At 41.8% G+C, this 19,656-nt stretch overlaps 1 protein-coding gene across 4 annotated transcripts in view; it reads left to right on the top strand.

Annotated features, from left to right (window-relative positions):
• The first annotated feature begins 7,304 nt into the window (after positions 1 to 7,304).
• LOC125300311 (LIM domain containing preferred translocation partner in lipoma) overlaps positions 7,305 to 19,656 on the top strand; it is a 198,350-nt gene continuing 185,998 nt past the window's right edge. The window contains exons 1-3 of one of the 4 annotated variants that reach the window (XM_048252090.1): positions 7,305 to 7,492; positions 10,232 to 10,319; positions 13,218 to 13,253. The gene's annotated coding sequence lies outside the window, so the exon portion shown is untranslated. Of the gene's footprint in view, positions 7,493 to 8,609; positions 8,921 to 10,231; positions 10,320 to 13,217; positions 13,254 to 18,768; positions 18,971 to 19,656 lie in introns of those variants that run through there. The other 3 variants (XM_048252088.1, XM_048252089.1, XM_048252091.1) reach the window with 3 other exon arrangements.

Below are 19,656 nucleotides of genomic sequence, written 5' to 3'. Positions count from 1 at the left end.
CAATGAAAAGTCAAACAAAATTAATTAAATGGTAGAGATGTGATAATAATTAAAACAATTTTGATAATTTCCATGTTTGTAAAGATTTAACTGCACTGATGAACATCATGATGAGCCACACAGAGAGTGAACGATTCTGACCAAACTTATGTTAGCACAGATTTAGTCGAACCTGACAAAGTTTGTCATGCAGCTCACAACGCCTGGATTGAAGACACAACAATCAATATTCCACAATCGGGTTAGATTTCTGGCACTTCCGAAAATGTTGTCGGCAGTGTGAACACAACAAAACACGTTGTAGCCTGAACACGTCATAGCCAATACAACTGAGAAAAATCGCAGTGTCTTACTGACTCTGAGAGTTGAATAAAGTTCAATGTTCAGCTCCCACGTCACTAGTGCAAGGCTAGCGATATCAACCAGACTAACCATGGCCGTTGTGCTCTTTAGCAAGGTTCTTAACCCCAAGTTACTCTGGGGACAATGGCTCTTGTAATATAACTGACATATGTTAGTCACTTTGGATAAAAGCATCTGCTAAATGAATAAATGTAAATCGAAAACAAAACAAATCGAAATGTGCTGTACGAATGCTACTTTTCATCAACCCATAGCTTGAGTGGCATATTTTCTGGAATGTTCTTTGGCATTCCTCAAAGGTACTTAATTGCTGCCATGAAACTGTCAACTGGGCTCAGCACACTTGCTCCCAACTGCTGACCAGTCAAAGCTGAATAACTAATCACTGCGAACCAAAGCTCCGCTTCAACCCTCTCTGCTCTGAACCCTTCCTTGGCTCTCAGAGCCACCCTCTGCCCCTGTCCTGACCTATGAGGGACAAACACTCAGGAGACAGAGAAAGGGAGAGAGAGAATGAGGAAAACAGAGAGAGAGAGGAAGAGTGAGAGAGATAGTGAAGGTGAGAGAGAAACAGAGAGAGAGAGGGGCAAGAGAGTGGGGCAGAGAGATAGGTGCTCTCTAAGTCTCACTGCAGGTCGATTTTCACTGCGCATCCCCAGAGCTGCCTCCATCAGCAAGCTGGCCCGCAGACACTGCCAAGTGGAGCCGCTGCCCGATTGATTTTTCTAAGAAGCATCTCGGAGTCCCTGCCTGGCACACCGCCTCCCTCGCGATCTGCAGGCATCGGCAGAGCTGCAGTCCAACTCTCTCCCCCTCAATCTAGACAGTGCGCCAGTCTCCATGCACCCTACTACAGTATGTATTTCTGAAATTCGTAACAAGAGAAGCTGGGAATGGGTCACCGTATTCACAATGTTCCTCACATGCTGATGGGCCTTAAAGTTTAATAGCCGTGTGGGAATGTGTGGTCTGGAGAGCTGGTCAGAAAAAGGTCGGTGACACAAGCATGACATAGAAGGAGGCTGAAGGGGACCTTTAAATGATGAACAGGCCTTAAAGGATAATTCCGGTATTTAGCACATTGACTCCCTTTTCTGGTTTGTTTTGGATGAGCTAGAGTGGTGGACACAGAAATGTTGACGATGGGTCCTGTCTTTGTTTTAAGGACATGTTTGTGCATGCCTGTAGCCAGCCACACTGAAGCAGTCAAAGGCGATTCTAAACTAGTCAAAAAGTCGAGACAGGACCCATTGTCAACATTTCTGTGTCCACCACTCTATTTCATCCAAAACAAACCAGAAAGGGGCTCAAAGTGCTAAATATCGGAATTATTCTTTAAATGAATAATTTTCTTTTCTTGAATTTCCCCTGGGGATCAATAAAGTATCTATCTATCTATCTAAATGGGAATTCTGCCGATTTTTCACATGTATATCTGTTTCTCGAGGTCACTGAGAACTGTCAGTACGAAAGAAACCCGTAAACAATCGGTTTACCTAGCTCGAGTTACTGCAGCCAACAGCTAAAGTAGTCAGCCACTGCGCTACACTCTGGGGGCATGAGCATGGGGGCTCCCTAACATGCCCCCAGAGTGTAGCACCGTAGCTGCCTGGAAACCCGATAGACAGAGATCTACAGTGATGTGAAAAAGTGTTTGCATGTTTGTCACACTTAAATGTTCAAACATATCAAACAAATTTAAATTTTAGTCAAAGATAACACAAGTAAACACAAAATGCAGTTTTTAAATGAAGGTTGTTATTATTAAGGGAAAACAAAATCCAAACCAGGAAAGGGAAAACACTTTTTCGCACCACTATATGTGAAAAATGGTATTTCTCCTTTAATAGTATGTGAGAAATACCCCGAACCTGCAATCCAGTGTCTTCCCTTGAGCAAAAGGAACAGCGATTTACAGTTTTGTTGTCACTGTGGGATTGTGCTCTTAACGGTGTGGTTTGAAATGAGCTCAGGCCAGTTTTCTGCCATTGTTTGGGGAAAACGTTTTTTTTGTGCATGAAAGAAAGGAATCCACGAAAGAGTATGTTTGGCTGCTCCATTGTTGCCCACTCTCCTGCAATTGCATTGCTGTGCGGTTTAAATCTTGCTCCCACACAACCCCGTAACCCCTGTCTAAAGAATTACACTGTGATCTATATTACAGTAAGGCCTGCCTCAGACCATCAGCTCAACAGGAAGACTGAGCTGTAGGCTTACAATACAGCACTGGCTTTTGGGAGAGATCAGAACGGCATTCCAAGTTTTCTTTTTTTCTCCCCCATTTTTAAATATTCTGACTTCACTAAGCAAACAAAAAAATCCTCCCACTTTCGGTAACCAGATGAAGAATACACGATAAGTCACGACAGTAAATACAAACTTTCAAATCCTCAAATTGATTTTGCAAGTCTTCTGAGAGAATAACAATGAGGAGCCTTAAAGAGCCGAGGCTCCTGTGTTTGTGCTGATCCTCTCCCTGTTTTACACTCATATTCATAAGCCGTGGCCACAGGCGTGGATTGTCTGCTTATTCCTTCCTAATGAATATTTACATACTTAAACACTCAAATTAGAATTCATTAGCGTTATCACAGGTCTAGATCTAGATCTGGAGTTGTCTGATTACTAGCTGGGGGACATGTTTTTTTGTGCTTGGTGTGTCTTCCACCTTCTTTCTTTCATTCTTTCTGTCTTTGATGCCAGCATTCACAGGACGATATGGCAGCTGTGCCAAACTCTTTTCTCTATTCGTCCAAGCATATTCTCTTGTGGCTCGCAAATGTGGGCCTCCACAACTAAGCCTTCCAGAAAGAGCAACCACAGAAACGGCTGTGTTGCCCATCTCCAACATCAACTCGCTTCTTTGAATCTCACGCTTTAATGAATCTTTTAGCTTTGTTACTAAGTTTAGATGAACACATATATGAGGATTTATCGATGAAGTGGCAGTGGAATGGTGACCTGGTTAAATAATTGAAAGGGTATTCCATAATGTTATACAATGTTTCCTGAAAACATTGTGGCTTTTCACATCATGAAAGATTCATGGAGACTCTTAGAATACACTCTGAAGGTTCTCCTTCATCTCGAGGAATGCCACTGAGCTGCAGAGGATTGGGTTCTCACGCGGGTCCGCTGAGAGAGAGGGGGGGGAGATCGAGGTCTACATTTCAATCAGGTATAGGGACAACGTGACTCGTCTGTCACCGTTAAGGAGAAAAGAGTGAATGCCATGTGCACAGTGGAATTGTAAAGTTTTTCTCTTGTCCTTCCCGTAGCTGTTCAAGGTCCTTTAGCATGCACATGAACGAAACACTGTGGTAAGTAGAGAGAATTACCCCCCACCCCCAAACACACACACACACACACACACACACACACACACACCTCAAATAAAGCACAACAGGATATCCCTCACAGGAAACATTTGCCTTGACGTTGAGACTTGCTGAAATATATGTTACTGATATATTGATTATTGTGATTATTGTCCAAAACAACTGTGTGTAGCAGGTTATTGCCTGCTTGTATACATACTGACAGATGTTTGGCAGATGTTTTTCTCAAAAGCAACCCACAGTCCAGGTAGAATATGCAGTTGTTATTAAATAGCCATGGACATTGGTTACTGCCTTCGTGTCTCCATACTGATTCATTTGGCAGATGCTTGCAACCCACAGTCCAGATTTATAGTTATCACTGTGTGTGCTCCTTGGGAATAAAAACAAAATCCTTGGCATAATTGACATCTCACTCACAGTTTCACTAAAGGCAAACCATTTGTTAGTTGTGAGCCATGCAAGAAACACTTTTCTCTCTCTTCACATTCTTTGCTCTCTGTGGCTTAAAGTAACACTATGAAGTTTTTCCCATAAAATGATGTTTTAATTGTGATGGTACAATGACTTATACTAGGGAGAATGGCGTCATTGCAACTGCGTCCCTGAAATAGCTGATACTATGTAACTTTGGCGTACTTTGCAGGAAACATGGCCTTTTTGCATCACTTTCCAACATACAGAGCAGTCTGATAGACTTTCATAGGACCCTTCATGACACCAAGGGGTAAATACTAATTCTCACATCATTTTGCTTGCATTCTATTTGTTTCCTATTTGTGAAGTGAAGTTAGAAGCTGTTTGTGACCTCTCCCTCTTCTACTCTTGTGTGTGTGTGTGTGTGTGTGTGTGTGTGGTGTTTGGGATCCTCACGTGTCACACTCACTGCCACAAGTAAAATCAGGCCTCTAACCTGCACTCTATTGAAATTAACTGCCACTTGATCGACAGCTTGAGTAAAAGGATTATTAATGCCCTTTAAATTGTTTTCAGGTTGGTTTCGGGGTCTTTTGAAAATCGGCTTTGAGAGGAAGAGACAGAGGTAGGGAGGGAAAATAAGGGGAGAGAGAGTGAGTGAGTGGAAAAAGGGTAAAACAATGACTCGTGGACCCTATTAGAAAATTGCGAGTAAGCAGAGTTGCAAATAAGCTGTCACACAGTACAAATGGGATTACCTTACCGATGTGCCCTGAAACCTGAACACAAGTAGCACTGCGAGCCCACTGATTTATCTCTGTGCTTGATCTTCAAGTTATGTTCTTTCAGATTTTTTCTGCCATGCAATGTGTGCAAAGTAGTTTATAAAAGCGCTGGAAGCACCAGTTAATCAGTTGTAGACAACCTCTGAAGTCAGTCAACGCAGACACTGCCAGCAGTGATCTAACCCCCACACCTCTCTTCATCTATTGTTATCTATCACAAGGGATCCACGCAAATTGTGGGCAACTTTGTTTGGAAATGCCATTTTCAGCACAGTTTCTTTTCTTTTGGAGTGGCAGCAATGCTTTCTGGGATACCACCACTACAATAATGTATTCCTCTGTTCTCTTAAAGCGATAAAATAAATAAAATAAATAAATAAATAGTGCCGCAGTGTACTAATCTTTGTGAAATAGAAGAGCCATAAACAGCAGCAAGGTTGATTTTGTTATGTGTGTGCTTTATTGCAGATCAGCTGCTGAGGCGCTGCTCAAACTCAGGGTCTGTGGATTTAATTTCTCCTGGATGCTATGTCCACTACAGAAATCCCCCGACCGTCCAAAAATAGAGATCTTTATTGGAGGAGATTATGAACTCCAATGGCAACGTGTTTGTCCTAGAATTATTATCATGCTGACAGATGTGCAATAAAAGTTTTCACTATCATTTTTCTGTCATATCTGCTCAGTGGCTTTATTTGTATACAAAAAGCCTTCCAATGAGACGTTTCATAGCAGGGCGACAGACCTAAAACATGCACTAAAATACTATCTAAACATTGATGGCTTGTTTCCCGTACATGGATTTAGCCAAGTGGTAGACTGAAAGCCTCAATGGATATTTTTACTAAAGTTTTCTTTTAGTCTAGGTCTAGGACTAGGCTTATTCCATGTAGGCCTAACCGGCTCAAGAATCTTTTAAAATGCAAGTCACAACAAATTCACGTTTACGTAGAATTTTGAATTATTACTACATTGTTAGCTATAGGCTAGGTATCTGTTGTGGTTAGCAGTCTTGGGACATAATCCTTATCTTGAAATAAAAACCTGGAATATAGTATAGGCATTTCGGTCAATTTTGTGGTAAAACTATGATTCATGCCTGTAGCTCAGGTTCCTCCACTGCCTGGATAGTCTAAAGCAGTGGCTCTCAATGTGTGGGGCGCGAGGAACTGGAGGGAATTTGTTTTTTGTGTCTATTTTTAATAATGCCTTTCTTTTTTTGACAAGGAAGATCATACATTCAAAACAAAACAGCCACATGCAAACATAAGTGTCATAAACAGACCAACATATGAATTAAAATAACATTAAAATAACATCTTGATCCAGCGGACTGAGATGAGAAATGTAACGTGGAACCAAAATGTGAAATCAGGCAGGGCTTGAAAATTCCCCACCTCCAAAGTGGGGAATGACAGAATAAGTTTGAGAACCACTAGAGCCTTCTTTTCATGACCCTAAAGGGTAACCTACTAGAGACAGGCAGTGACCCCTTATGAAAATTCAGGCCAGATTTGGTTCCACTGTGCCCACACAACCTCAACTTTAACACTCAACACTCGTCCAAACCCTTATCTCAATATGATATCACAAGGTTTAAAATTACACTGGGATTGAAAACAAAAAATGATTTGAGAAAATTGTTCAGACAGCTTCTTTTTTGGAGCAGCAAAAAGCCAGTCATAACATAAGTGTGGCGAACCTCAATCAAACAGTTATCTTGAGGCGCTGACTTCAGGCGTGCTCGTGTGGTGCTCCTGAGCCATAATATGCCTACTTAAAAAATCAGAGCCCTGAGTGCAGTTATGATCTTTGCATTGTGCACGCCATATGCAAACGGGGTGATTTGCCTTGCAAACAACACGTGGTCAAACCCCTGAGCTGTAACGCGGTGAGGCCATAAACTGCTGTATTTATTTTAGGCTATCTTAATTTCACAAAGGTCAGGAGGTGAACTGAAGTGAAATAAAATAATTTTAGATAATTGAATGTATCATGCATTTACATCATTAGGCTGGCACGGAGTAGGCTACTTTCAATGAATACAGGTCTATGTAACTTAAAAAAAAAAAAAAAAAAAAAAAAAACGTTGGTCTCTCAGCAGGCTTCAAACTAGACCACACCTTGTTCATAGCCTCAGTAATATAATAGCCTACATTAAAAATAAAAATGTTTTAACATTTCTATTTTAAATGCATGCTGACCACGTGGATTCAGTTGTGAGTTAAAGACATGGGGCCAGAATACTCTAACGTTAATAGCCAAATATTCATTAGACTATTTAGCAAACAAAGATGTTGTTACAATCACTCACAGAAAAATGGATGCACCTCTCCTTTAAAAGTACGACCACGTTGGCTGTTCAGCTATTAGGCTACACTGCATAATAACACAAATACATGTTATGAGGAAGAGATTGCAACACAACAGGGCTATAACGTTACTGCCATACATGGGCAAATTTCTGGACTGACTAACTGGCGGCTGGAATTTTGCACTGTGACGTCACTGCCTGCTGCTCTCCCAGATTTGGGGAAAAAGAAGTTTCACTTTATGTGGGATTTGAAACTCTCATTCTTAGAAAGCGAGGTAAGAGAAACGAAAAGGCTGCCACGGACTTCTCCCACTATTGCTTCGGTGGTAGATTTTTGTCATAGGCCTGTACCAATGTTGTGTTATATATTGTCTTTGTGCATGAACTCTACAACAAAACTGGGGTATTCTTGAAGATAATGTTTATTCGCGAAGGTGAACGAGTTCTACTGTAGTTCGGCATTGAAACTGAGGGCGTGGGCTTGCTCCGGAAAAGGGGTAGCCTACATGATGTTTTTCTCCCGCAGAGTTTCTAAAGCGTAGGCTACTTTAAACTGTTGTCTGTCCTGTTTGCTAAAGTTGGTACATTGTTGCTCAGACTAGCTTCCTAGCATAGGCGCAGGGACTTCTCTGTTGAATGGTTTAATGGCCATGATTTGTGAAACGGTACGTGTGCTATGACTCGGTAAAACCATCAAAAATGCGGAAGTAGTTGAAGTGGATGGTCCTGCCAGTGCAAGCCCAGGCAATAAGATATCTGATAGGCTAGCGTATGGCCATCTCAGTCAGTGTTACTTTTCTCAGCTTGTCAACAGGGGAATTCTGTTAGCAGCATTCTGTTCTGTATTTTAGTCCAATGTAGACTGGAATGTCTTCGCCTATATCATACATTCCTACGGCATATAGACGTATCTCAGCATAGGTTTCCATTCATAGGCTATTGTCTGACCAGTTTGTTGTGCAATACGTTGCTTAACTGACAGATGCATTACATCGACCATGTTATTCATGTTATGCTGTGAGAAGAATGACACTTTCATTCAATTGCTATTTCACTATTATTCAGTAGCAGTTTTTTTCCCCTAATGTTTTTAGCATATGTTCACAAGTCTGTAGTCTGTAGACTGAAGCTCATTTCTTATCAACATGAAAACTGGCATTCTCACTGCCAGTGATCTGAAAATCAGAGGGTGTTAAAATGACTGTCCTTGCACAAATTAAATCTATATCCAGGGAGCCAACCGTGTGCTCACTTAAACAGTGGCCTATTGAAAATAAATACTATACCACAAGTGGGCAAACACGCCTAGACTATAGACATTGTTCGTCTCAAGTCTGGTTAATGCGCTGAAATATTAATCAGCTACCCCGCAGGAAAGATATTCAGACTTTCGCTTTGATATGAATTTCAAATCAATAACATCAAGGCTTCTTGTGAGCTCAATCATCAAACTGAATTTCTCTGTCACCCCCACATTTTTAAACTCAAGCAGCATTAGCCCCGGCTGTCTTTAAAACCTCCAGCTAAAAAGACATATTTGACAGCCGCACTCAGATGCAAGTTAAAAGTTGAGTCTTGCCTTTGAGCCTATCTTCTTTCAGCGAGAGACACTTGAATCTCTGTGGTGCCGATGTTATCCTTTTTTTAGGAATATTAACTATGCCTTCTCATAACCAACATGGTTGCTTAACACAGAACACCTGGTAGGTACTGCAAATGTTTATAATATTTCATTTGTATTGCATGTTTACAGACTGTGTTTAGGAAGAACCTGTCAGCAAATAAATTGTTGACGAACGTTGTGGTCATTACTTTTTATCCATCATATAGATGACAAGTTTACATGTTCCATAGGACACACAGGTGTCCACTCCTGCAATAAGAGAAGAGAATATGGATCAGATATTATTAATAGGCCTATGACTGACATTGATGAGTTAACTTGAACCTCAGGCCTAAAGCCCTTAGAAAGAAAAACCCTGTATGGCTTTGTTTTGTTCGGAGAATGAAGCTGTCAGACCCCTCTATTAGAAGTTTGCCATTTAGTCTGAGTTAACTTATCCGCCTTAGTCAGTGAACCACCGAAAACCCTGTAGGTTTGGGAGAAAGTGGGACGGCACCTTGATAGTTCTGAACCGGAGAGGATTGTGGGCCCCACAGGCTCCCATCCTTTCCAGAATCTTCTACGGTGGAGGCTGCACAGGAGGTCCGATTGTGTGTGTGTGTCAGGGTTGTGCAAAATTCAAATTGCAATTCTGCTTCCTGTTTGCTACCTCAATTGAAATGCAAGTGAAATTCAAGAATTGAATTGGAATTTAATAGCCAGTTTCAATTCAATTCTGGAACTTTGCACAACCCTGGTGTGTGTGTGTGTGTGTGTCATTGGACACAGAGCATAGGGGTAGCTATTCTTCCTAACGTTTTAAGTGATGCGCCAGAGAGTGACTGATACCTGCACTCATGGCCTCTGAGCCTGTTAGCCTTCTTGTTACCCAGAACCCCAGGTTCGAGTAGGGTGCTGATCTTTGCTTCTCAAAATGCAGGTTTGGGTATAGGATGGGGTCTGGGTGAGGCTTTTATCAATGTTTTGCGTTCTTATCTCATCTCTGAGTCCCAGAGAGGAGACATTTGCATGTTGCATGAACCAGTGGATCATCAATTCTCAACAAACAAAACAAAGAGTCAGACAAACAAACAAACAAACGGACACATGTGCAAATGAACACATAGTGTAGTGCAGCGATCAGACATGGACCTGAGTAATGGAGGGAGTATTTTTAGACAATCATATCTGACCCTGGTTTTGCAGTGGGGTCATAAGTTTAATGCACTGACTGTAATATCCTGTTTGCAGTTGTGGTTATTGAGTCACTTTGTTGCACTGCGTCTCAGTGTCACAAACTTGAGTTGTAAGGACCCTTTGCAAGCAACTGATGAGTTTTTGTAAGTTTTGAGTAAACAATTGGATGCACGGAGTAAAATGTCACTGAATGTCTAATTATTTTTGGTTTCAGTTCTACCCTGTGGATGAGCATCCGAAAGGTCCCGGTGAAGCAGTGACGGAATACCAGAGCTGCCCCGACAGAACATTGAACGAAGAAGGTGTGTTTTAAAATTTAAATTACCAACTGATTTCCAAATAGATCAATCTCTTCAGTGCTTGTGTGTGTGGAAAGTGTGGTTATACAAGGTAGCAATTTTAGGACAACTGCTTTAAAAGCGTGATAGAAATAAAATATATTATTATTTAATTTGTTAGCTATCGGCACGCTCAGCAGTTAACGTCTGTGTTTTAAAAAACAATGTTTAAATCAGTGGAATAACTGATTTGGTGTTGGCAGAGAGCAGTTTTTAACATCCAAGCACGGGCTATTATATATGAGCAGTCTGTGGGGACGAAGTTGTACTGGTTACCTCCTTCACATATCCTGTAACTGTTCAGGTCTAGGACTTCTTATGCCAGGCTGTCATATCGAGCTATCAGCCCAGCCTTCTGGATGTGGGTTTAAGCATGTCCCTTGACCAGTCTTGCACATAGGGAGTGTTCAGGGAAATGTTTAATTACATTTTTGTAATCACAAGAAGTCACTCTATGTGACACCGTTTAACCTTCTACTAAATGGGTTATTATTACCTTGAAGGCCTCCTTGGTGGTTTCAGGTGTGAGCAAGTGTTGTAGCTCCAGAACGAAAGCACTCTTAAAACAGGTGCACCTGTTTCTCCTGGGCGATGTTCAGGGTATGCCTCTTTTATGTGGGAATACTTCTACATCTGTTAATGTGGTAGGTCTATTATATGAGCTAATAGTAGCATTCCTTTGTGTTGCATGAGCATTCTCTGTTGCTTGATGCAGTCAATAGTTATATCTAAATGTCCAACAATTTCTGTGGAGGCTTAGACCAATATACACCAGAGTGAGGACTGTATCATGAATGAGTAGCATGGCCTTGCAAATGTAGTAGCTACATTTAGTTTAGTTTTCACGGTCAGATTTAGCAAAACATCGTCAAGCTGTTTCCTTGGTTTTTTGTGATTCTTTGTTGTGATTTCCTCATGAAGAAGTCCATTTTGAAGGGGTTTTTAACTAACTGCACTCTCTCTCTCTCCCTGGTTGCTGTCTGTCTAGTAGTGTCCTCTCTGTTGCCTTATATGTTTAGCTAAACAGTGTGGGGTGAGTCATAAGGCCGTTGTTGGTGGGTGTGAAGCTCAGTTATCAGCACTCACTCATTCAGTCAAGAGCCTGTCCTCACCTCACATGATGGAGGGGCTGGTGCAATGTGTCTGCCCTCAAAGAACTGCAAACAAAAAATAAAATAAAATAGGGAACAGTCGTTAGAAGTTCATGTTTTTTGCATGTCTCTTTCTGTTGTCCTCTCACTGTGCACTGATTGTAACCTCTCTCTCAATTTGTTTCTCAGCCATCAAAAGGTTTAAGTTGCTCGCTGAAGTCCAAAACATAGCTTAAAGAATGTAGATAGATAGATAGATACTTTATTGATCCCCAGGGGATGTATGGCATTTCAGCAACAGAAACTGTCAATCTTAAAGCAGCGGTTCAGTAAAACTGACTCAATTGGGGTCACGATGGCATTAACCCAAGGCTTGTTGTGTTAGTCTTTTATTATGTTATACATTGATTACATTGCTCCATAGAGAGTTATCTACAAGGGTTGTCTTGGGACGGCCTCACAGGGAATCCATGTCTGCTGTGATCCTATGAGTAAAATGCAATATGTTGAGGACACGGGATGGACTATGTGGTAGCTGGTGGCAATTGAGAAGAACGGCTGACATCACTTGTAGCTCTAGTTGGTGGTGATGTTGTCATCTGTGTGTGTGTGTGTGGGGTGGGGGTGGGGTTCACTCACCAAATATATGTTCATTCACGATGTTGTCATATTTGTAGCATGAATGTGTGTCTATATTGGCATTGGTGGGAAAATTAATTGCGTTACATCATTTCCTATTTTCAGACAGGCCTGGCCCTCAGTGTGTTTACTCCCAGGTGTTAACGCATGTTTATGGGTGTGTGCATTAGATTCCTCTTCACTCCCTGCCAAGTCTCTGCCACCCCACTCACATACTTGCATTTCTTGTGTTGTTCTAAGTGGCCTGTGATAAAAAATCTTGCATAGCCAGCAGCTATAGGTTTTTTAGATGCCAGACTCTCTCTTTCTCTGCCTCTCAGACATAAACACGAGAAGCTGGGCAGAGCATGTGGTTTCTTGATGAAAAGGTATGCTAATAGCCCTCTGAGAGCACTGCTGATTGATGACTGCACAAGCATTCTCCATATTTGGGCTGTCCCAGCAGACTACTCCCTAAGCAGGAGTTACAGGGAAAATCTCAGTGTGGTTGTGAAAGAAGAAAGTGAGCTATCACATTTAGCTCTCCGTCTCTCTTTCTTTCTCTCTCTTTGTGTGTGTGTGTGAGCAGATTTCTATTTGAATATGTATTTGACCATACATGCTATTTATCTTGAAAATGTATCCCCTCGGACGTGCACAGTAGTTTGTGTGTGCTTTGTGAAACGGCCCTGTTAAATATCTGTGGGATATTTCTATGGAAATATCTATTTGTCCGATGTTATTATCACACAGCGTTGCCCAACTTTTGTGACAAGTCTCACACAGTCTGGTTGGCCCTGATTACTGAGCCAAGCGTCTGAGCATAGACTTTAGTCTTAAGACAGACTTCCTCTTGAATAGCTTTCCGCAATTATCATTGTTATTCCCTGCGAACGGTATGAACCACATATTTGGCTCCTCAGTGACTCTGGCGAGCTGAAAAGTGGCATTCCAGGCAGATAGCAAGCTGAATCGATTTTGCCCCAATCTTTTTTACTCCATTTTTTCTCCATATTTGGAAATGTTTACCTCCACATGGTTGCTGAGAGGGTGGATGAGGGGATGTGAGTCATTTTAGCTGCAGCATAAGCCACGCTGAAGGCTACACACTGATTCCCTCTTTCTCTCTCTCTCTGTGTCCGTGGACTTCCAGCTCCCTCTCCACTCGTCTGCAGAGACCTGGGATGCTGTGAGTATCACACTACCTTCCTCTTGGCTTATTCCGCTCGTGCGGCGGGCAGGGTGCGAGCAGGGAGGAAGTGGAGGTAGCCGTTGGAAGTAGCCAGTGAAAATGGGTCAGGCTAGGTGCTCGTTAGCGCTTTGTTCGTTTATGGGTTTGTTGAACTCTGTCACCTGAGATTTAAACAGCTGTATGACTTGTTCACATACCTTAGGGCGCTTTGTTGTAGTTTTTTTGACTTGTGACAAAGTGGGTCACCTCTTGAGAGTCCAGTCAGCGATACAGTATTGAAACGTCTTGTTGGAACAGGAGCCTCTAGTTGATATTGGTTAATGCTCCGATGCAGAACAACACTGCTCATTGGCTGTTGACGGAGGAGGGTAGGCTGCTTGTCATGGAGATGCGATGGGAGTCATCCCCCTTGTCAGTGTGGTCCATTTATTACACTGCCCATAATCTCAATGTCACACCGATCACGCAACCCATCGATGGGATGACATGCTAAATTTCTGTTTTGTTTTTCCCGCCTGTTGAGCGTCTCTTATTTGCTTGATGAGTAACATGGAGTGCTATGGGACTGAAACATTTGAACTCACTGACCTCTCTCACTCTCTCTCTCGTTCTCTCTTGCCATGTGTGTGTGCAGATGTGTTAATATCAGTAACCCAGAATAGGAGACCTAGTGATCAATGTTGATAAATCAGAGATCAACGCATTATTTGTGCATCCATGAAAGAGAAAGAAAGCAAGAGAGAGTTGAGAGATGAGACACCGTTGTCCTGATTAGTGAGATCAATGCCTTGCTGAACAGCATAGTTTTCCCGTCTGTTCTGTGTTTGGGCCGGACTAGCGCCATTATAGATATTCATACGTTACAAGTGTGTCTCGTGCATTTTTCAGCTGTATTGGAATATGAATCTTTGATGAACCGTGCATCAGGGGCAGTCAAGGGATTGTCAGATCTTTCAATGAAGGATTTCTGTCTGTGTGGATTGCCCAGTGACGTAATTTGTGTTTGCAAATCTTTCACCCACTTACTTGGCAGTCTCTTGATCAGTAGAGAATAGCACTCATTGTAAGGGCAAAGACAAAGCAAAAGTGTGTTTCGAAGGATGTTTGAATCATCATTGAATTCATATCATCTTTAGACATGTTTGGTGTAGTAAACGTTGGCATGTGAAGAGGATTTGTGTGTGGTGTGTCTTTCTTCACCTCTTCTATGGGACAAATGCTCTTTAAGCACACTTTAAGCATGTCCCAAAGATGGAGATGCAACAGTGTGTTTAATTCTATCTTTAGATGAACGTTTAAGCTTCTTTAAAGTTTAAATGTCAATTTTTGTATTCAACTTTTATTTTTATAGCTATTCATTTTTCAAGTTACAACTGACAATTATAACAATCTATGTTTGTCTGGTAATATAAGTGTTTAATATAAGTGTTTATACACAGTTGAGGTTACAGTAATTTGTTAAGGTTATATCCATATTAAGATTTGGATTCCTGATTGGGGACTGTGTATGAGAAAAATGTTGACAGAAGACTTAAAGTGGCTGCCAGCAATAGACTATTAGCTAAGAGTCTGTGGCTCTTGGCTTGAACTTTCAGCTTCAGCTTCTATCCACAGGGCTGCCCTGTAATGTTTCTGTCTCTTGTGCCTAGTGCCATGGATACTTCAATACTACTGAGGCCACCCTTAAAAATATTTTCGTTTGCCGTAACCCGACCGACCCTGTCAATTTAGAACCGACCCAAATATTTATTTTTTCCCCTTTTAGTCCGACCGACTTGCGGTTGTAAAACTTATGTTAATACCGACCGATTGTTTTTTTTTTTTACTCTAAACAACCAATACAAATGCAATAAAATAATATTTATTTTAGTAGGCCCACGTATTGTGAATATAAATTGCCTACATGCAAAACCTGGCTCACTTAAAAAAACCTGTGGCGTCATCTCTACACCATTGGTTTTACGATGTCACACTATGGCCTACGCCGTTTCATTCACACAAACTGATAACGCTTTTACTTGGCACGAAGTTCTGGAAGAACTGTGGCCAGATCTTTTCTCATCCCTGCTCCCCTAGTCTAACGGTGACCGTGTCGGAGTATTGAAATTGGTTGTGGTCTATTCAGCATTTCTCAAAAATATGGGTCCGCAACATGGAGACTGCTTGTCCGCTGGAGTCGTGGAGTGAAATTAGGCCCGGTGCTTCATCTGATAATTTGCTGCGCAGTTGATCAAGAAACCCAGCGGATGGGCGAAAAAAAAAAACAAACGCGTTTCTGCTATCGATGTCATTAAACATGGAGCCCTACAATTAAGTGGTGGTATGAGCATTCATTCAATGCTGGCGTCTGCTTGAGAAACTGAAACTAATCGATAGCGTTGGTATCAAAGCTCCGCTTCAACCTGTTGGAAGGCTATTTATTTATTTAACTTAAAACTTAATAGAACGGCGTTGTTTTTTTTTTGGAACTTCCTTAGAAACAGAGCAGAGACTGTATAATACACTGTATAGCATTGAGTATTGCATAGTCAAATTTCAATATAACGTGGCAAGAGCTATTGTAGCCTTCTTTCTGGGTACATGTAGATGAGCCCTATGACCCAAAAGTCTGCCATGACCGGACCTCAGGTCAAAGAAGTTTGAGAAAGGCTGGTCTATATAACCTGCATCAGAATGAGGTTTGCAATGGTGCTGCCTGAAGGCACGGGTTGAAGACCCAGTCAGTTACGTCACGATATGCACATTTGTGTAAATTCATTCCTACATAATCACCATGACCAAAATTGTACTTTTTTTTTTACTTTGAATCTTGAAAAAAAATATTGACCTACCTACCGACCCATTTTTTATTTTTTTTGGCTGTTACTGCAAACAAAAACATTTTTAAGAATGGCCTGAATTTGCAATTACTTTTTTTTTATTTTATCCGTGCTTTAGTTCAAGATACTGTTCAATATTCCTTAGATGGACTTTGCGTGGGACATGCGTATGGCATGGTGTTGTTTTAGTCATAGATTTCTTTTTCTGTGAAATATGGCCACTCCTTTCACAGTGGAGGGTGAAGCACACTGTGTGCTTTGGTAGGTTAGGTGTCTGGCTCCATGTTTGGTCAAAGAATCTACTAATGTAAATTCAAAGCTTCTTGAGCCTTTTATTTGCTCGATGAGTAACACGGAGTGCTATGGGACTGAAAGGGACTGAAACATTTGAACTCACTGACTCTCTCACTCTCTCGCTCTCTCTCGCTCTCTCTTGCCATGTCTGTGCAGATGTGTTAATATGCAGTAACCCACTATAGGAGACCTAGTGATCAATGTTGATAAATCAGAGATCAACGCATTATTTGTGCATCCATGAAAGAGAAAGAACAGCGCCGGTGGCTTCTTGAGATAAAAAAGTGACAGGGCAGAAGGGAAATACCCATATCCTTGACTGATGTCCTTGAAGAGAACAACAACAGGCCCTTGTATATTATAAGACTATTATATGTAGCACATGCAAAGTAACCCTACATGTCACATTAGCTTTAAAAGACAGCGACAACTCCACCAACTTGCCGTTGAGAAGGCTGTAAACCAGGCTGTGCTTCAGATGTAGTTTTTGGTTACAAAACCTGACTTTTTACTTTTTCATATTTCTCGCTAGGTATTGCAAAATATAAGGCCACAAACCCTGAACTTACCTTCTATGAGTTAGCTTTGCCATCTTGGATAAAGTTTTCGATAGGGATGCACCGATCCAATTTTTTCAGTCTCAATACTGATTCCGATGCCTGGGTTTTGTGTATCATAACTGATACCGATCTGATACCATAGTTAAATTAATAAACTACCATGTGGAAAAGACTAAAGGCATCAGGCCTGACTTACAGGATAATTGCGGTATTTAGCACTTTGAGTCCCTTTTCTGGTTTGTTTTTGATGAACTAGAGTGGTGGACACAGAAATGTTGACGATGGGTCCTGTCTCGACTTTCTGACTCGTTTAGAATCGCTTTTGACTGCTTCAGTGTGGCTGGCTACAGGCATGCACGAACATGTCCTTAAAACAACCCCTAAAGTTCGTTTTCAAAACTGTGCAACTCACCGAGCTGTTGGCCCATGGATCTGCTTGTTTTTCCGATCCCCGATCTAGCTATTTTGTCAATATCAGGGCGATATCCGATCCTAATATCGGATCGGTGCACCCCTAGTTTTCGAGTTAACTTTCAAGCAACAAACGTCATGTCACCTTCACTCCGATTGGCAGTCGCTTTGTCACATCGCTCAGCATTTGCATAAAATAGACTTTTTGTCTATTTTGGCCCCGCCTTGCTGGCAAACGGCCACTCCCATTGAAAATGAATGGCAGCCTGCCGCTTTGTCGCTGTCTATTGTAGCTAATGTGACTGAGGGGTAACACACAAATCACAAACAGTCATAATACACATCCTCGTGTGTGTGTGTGTGTGTGTGTGTGTGTGTGTGTGTGTGTGTGTGTGTGTGTGTGTGTGTGTGTGTGTGTGAGACCCAGAGAGTGTTCCAGTTTTGTTATCGCCTCGGCGAGAAGGCGAAGGACGTACCTTTGTCTTCCCGTGGCCACTGCTTGACTGCTATTTTTGTGAGATTAAACATTTCCAAGCTTGCATGCAAACACACACACACACACACACCCACACACTCTCACACACACACACTCTCACGCGCACAAGCACGCGCATGCACATTATTTTCCAGCAGCAGCCCAAGTCATGGCAGAGTGGCAGAGGAAGGTAGACCTTAATAGGATTTTCCATAGCTGTGAGGAGCGATATACTCGCCTTTAATGATAGCGTGGTGGGGTAATCTCATTACCTTTTCGCTCAGTGCCAGTCACACCAGGGCAGCACAGCCGCAGCTCGCGCTAGCACTACCTAGGCCCCGGGGCTAGCTACCTAGCCTGTCACTTGTCTTCAATCCACTCTGTGTCTGCCTCTCTCATCAGATGGTGTAAACACTGTGATTGAACCATGTCAGAGCAATATGATGGCAGCCTCTCTTTATTAGGAGAACGTATGATTTTATGTCTCTAAAGGAAGACTTCCTTCAACCTTGCATGCGTGTATTCAGTGTCCCATGCATGCATTTATAGTGTAATGAAGTGTTATTATGAAACAGAGAGGTCATGAGAGGTTATTCTTGTGCTAGAGATCCTGAGCTGCACACATCACAAGTTCTCTGTCACACTACTGAGAGGCAAAGACGTGTTGACCTTCTCACGATCGTCCCTGTCCGTAGCCTTGAAACCACTGGTTTCCGTCGACATGCCGTCTGCACTCGTGTGATAGCCACTTGTGTTTGATGTGTGTCATATCTCCTCGCACACAGCTTTTTTCATACATAAAAATATCTCCCGATGCTCAAGTCACTCCCGAGGACAAGGGGCCGTTTCTAACGAGCCAAACTAGAGCAGCTTGCGAGAGTGTTTGCGGCCTGAAGAAGCGAGATTACAGTTTTGTAATGTTGTCTCACTTAGTGCCCACCACTGTCCTTAATGTTCAAGATGTTTGCCACCCCAGATTGGGGAGGAGATTTGAAGGGGTTTGTTTTTAAAGTGAAGTCCTTCCGAAAGGATCTCCTGTCAACAATTAAAGTTAAAGCTTGATTAACAAGAGCAATTAAATGATGGGGCTGATTTTCAGAGGCTTGCGCCAAATAGGAGGTGATTATCAGCTTAAGAACAGATCCATACGAAGAGGTTTGATTACTTTCTAATTTTATGCCTAATTCTTTTATTGACATGCTTACCAGCTGCTCAGCACTGGGACTTTATCAGTGCTGGGAAATGATCTGAAGTTAAGATTGCTTAAGTAATGGAAGGTAATGCAAGGTTCAGCGCAAAATGCGTTTGCTTTCTTGAGGATGAAGCTGTGTAAACGATGTGGCCTAGTTCTGCCGCGAACAATTAATAGTAATGAAAACATTTAATTATTCTTATGTCATGCGGACTGCTCTTGTGCCAAAACAAGCTAATGAATCGTGCAGTGCTCCAGGAACGCTTACTCTGTTTGCTTTGGGATACGTCTGTTCTATTTAATTAAATGTAAAGAAATGTCTTTGTTTAAATTAAGTGCATTTAGTGGAAAACACGACACAGTTGTGATCCTTACAGGGTTTAAGCTCTTTTTTGAACTCTTTGGCACTTCTGCTGAGCTTCTTGAGTGGGGAGCTTTGAGAAAAAGATAGACAAGATGCATATTGTTTTTTTATACCTCTGTCAAAATTTTGCAAAGAAAACACATCACAATTCTGTTGATTGTGATTGTGGTTGATTTATTCACATACATTACATACTTAGAATCAGTTAGAGTTAGATGGCTGCTTTGAACTAGATAACTTCCTCCTGACAAAATATTGTAGTTATTCAGTCCAGACATTTTTTTA

This window comes from Alosa alosa, chromosome 9 (assembly GCF_017589495.1).
Source record: "Alosa alosa isolate M-15738 ecotype Scorff River chromosome 9, AALO_Geno_1.1, whole genome shotgun sequence".
NCBI classification, from domain to species: Eukaryota; Metazoa; Chordata; class Actinopteri; order Clupeiformes; family Clupeidae; genus Alosa; species Alosa alosa.
The sequence above is the reverse complement of the archived record's forward strand: the minus strand, read 5'-3'. Positions and strand labels throughout refer to the sequence as shown.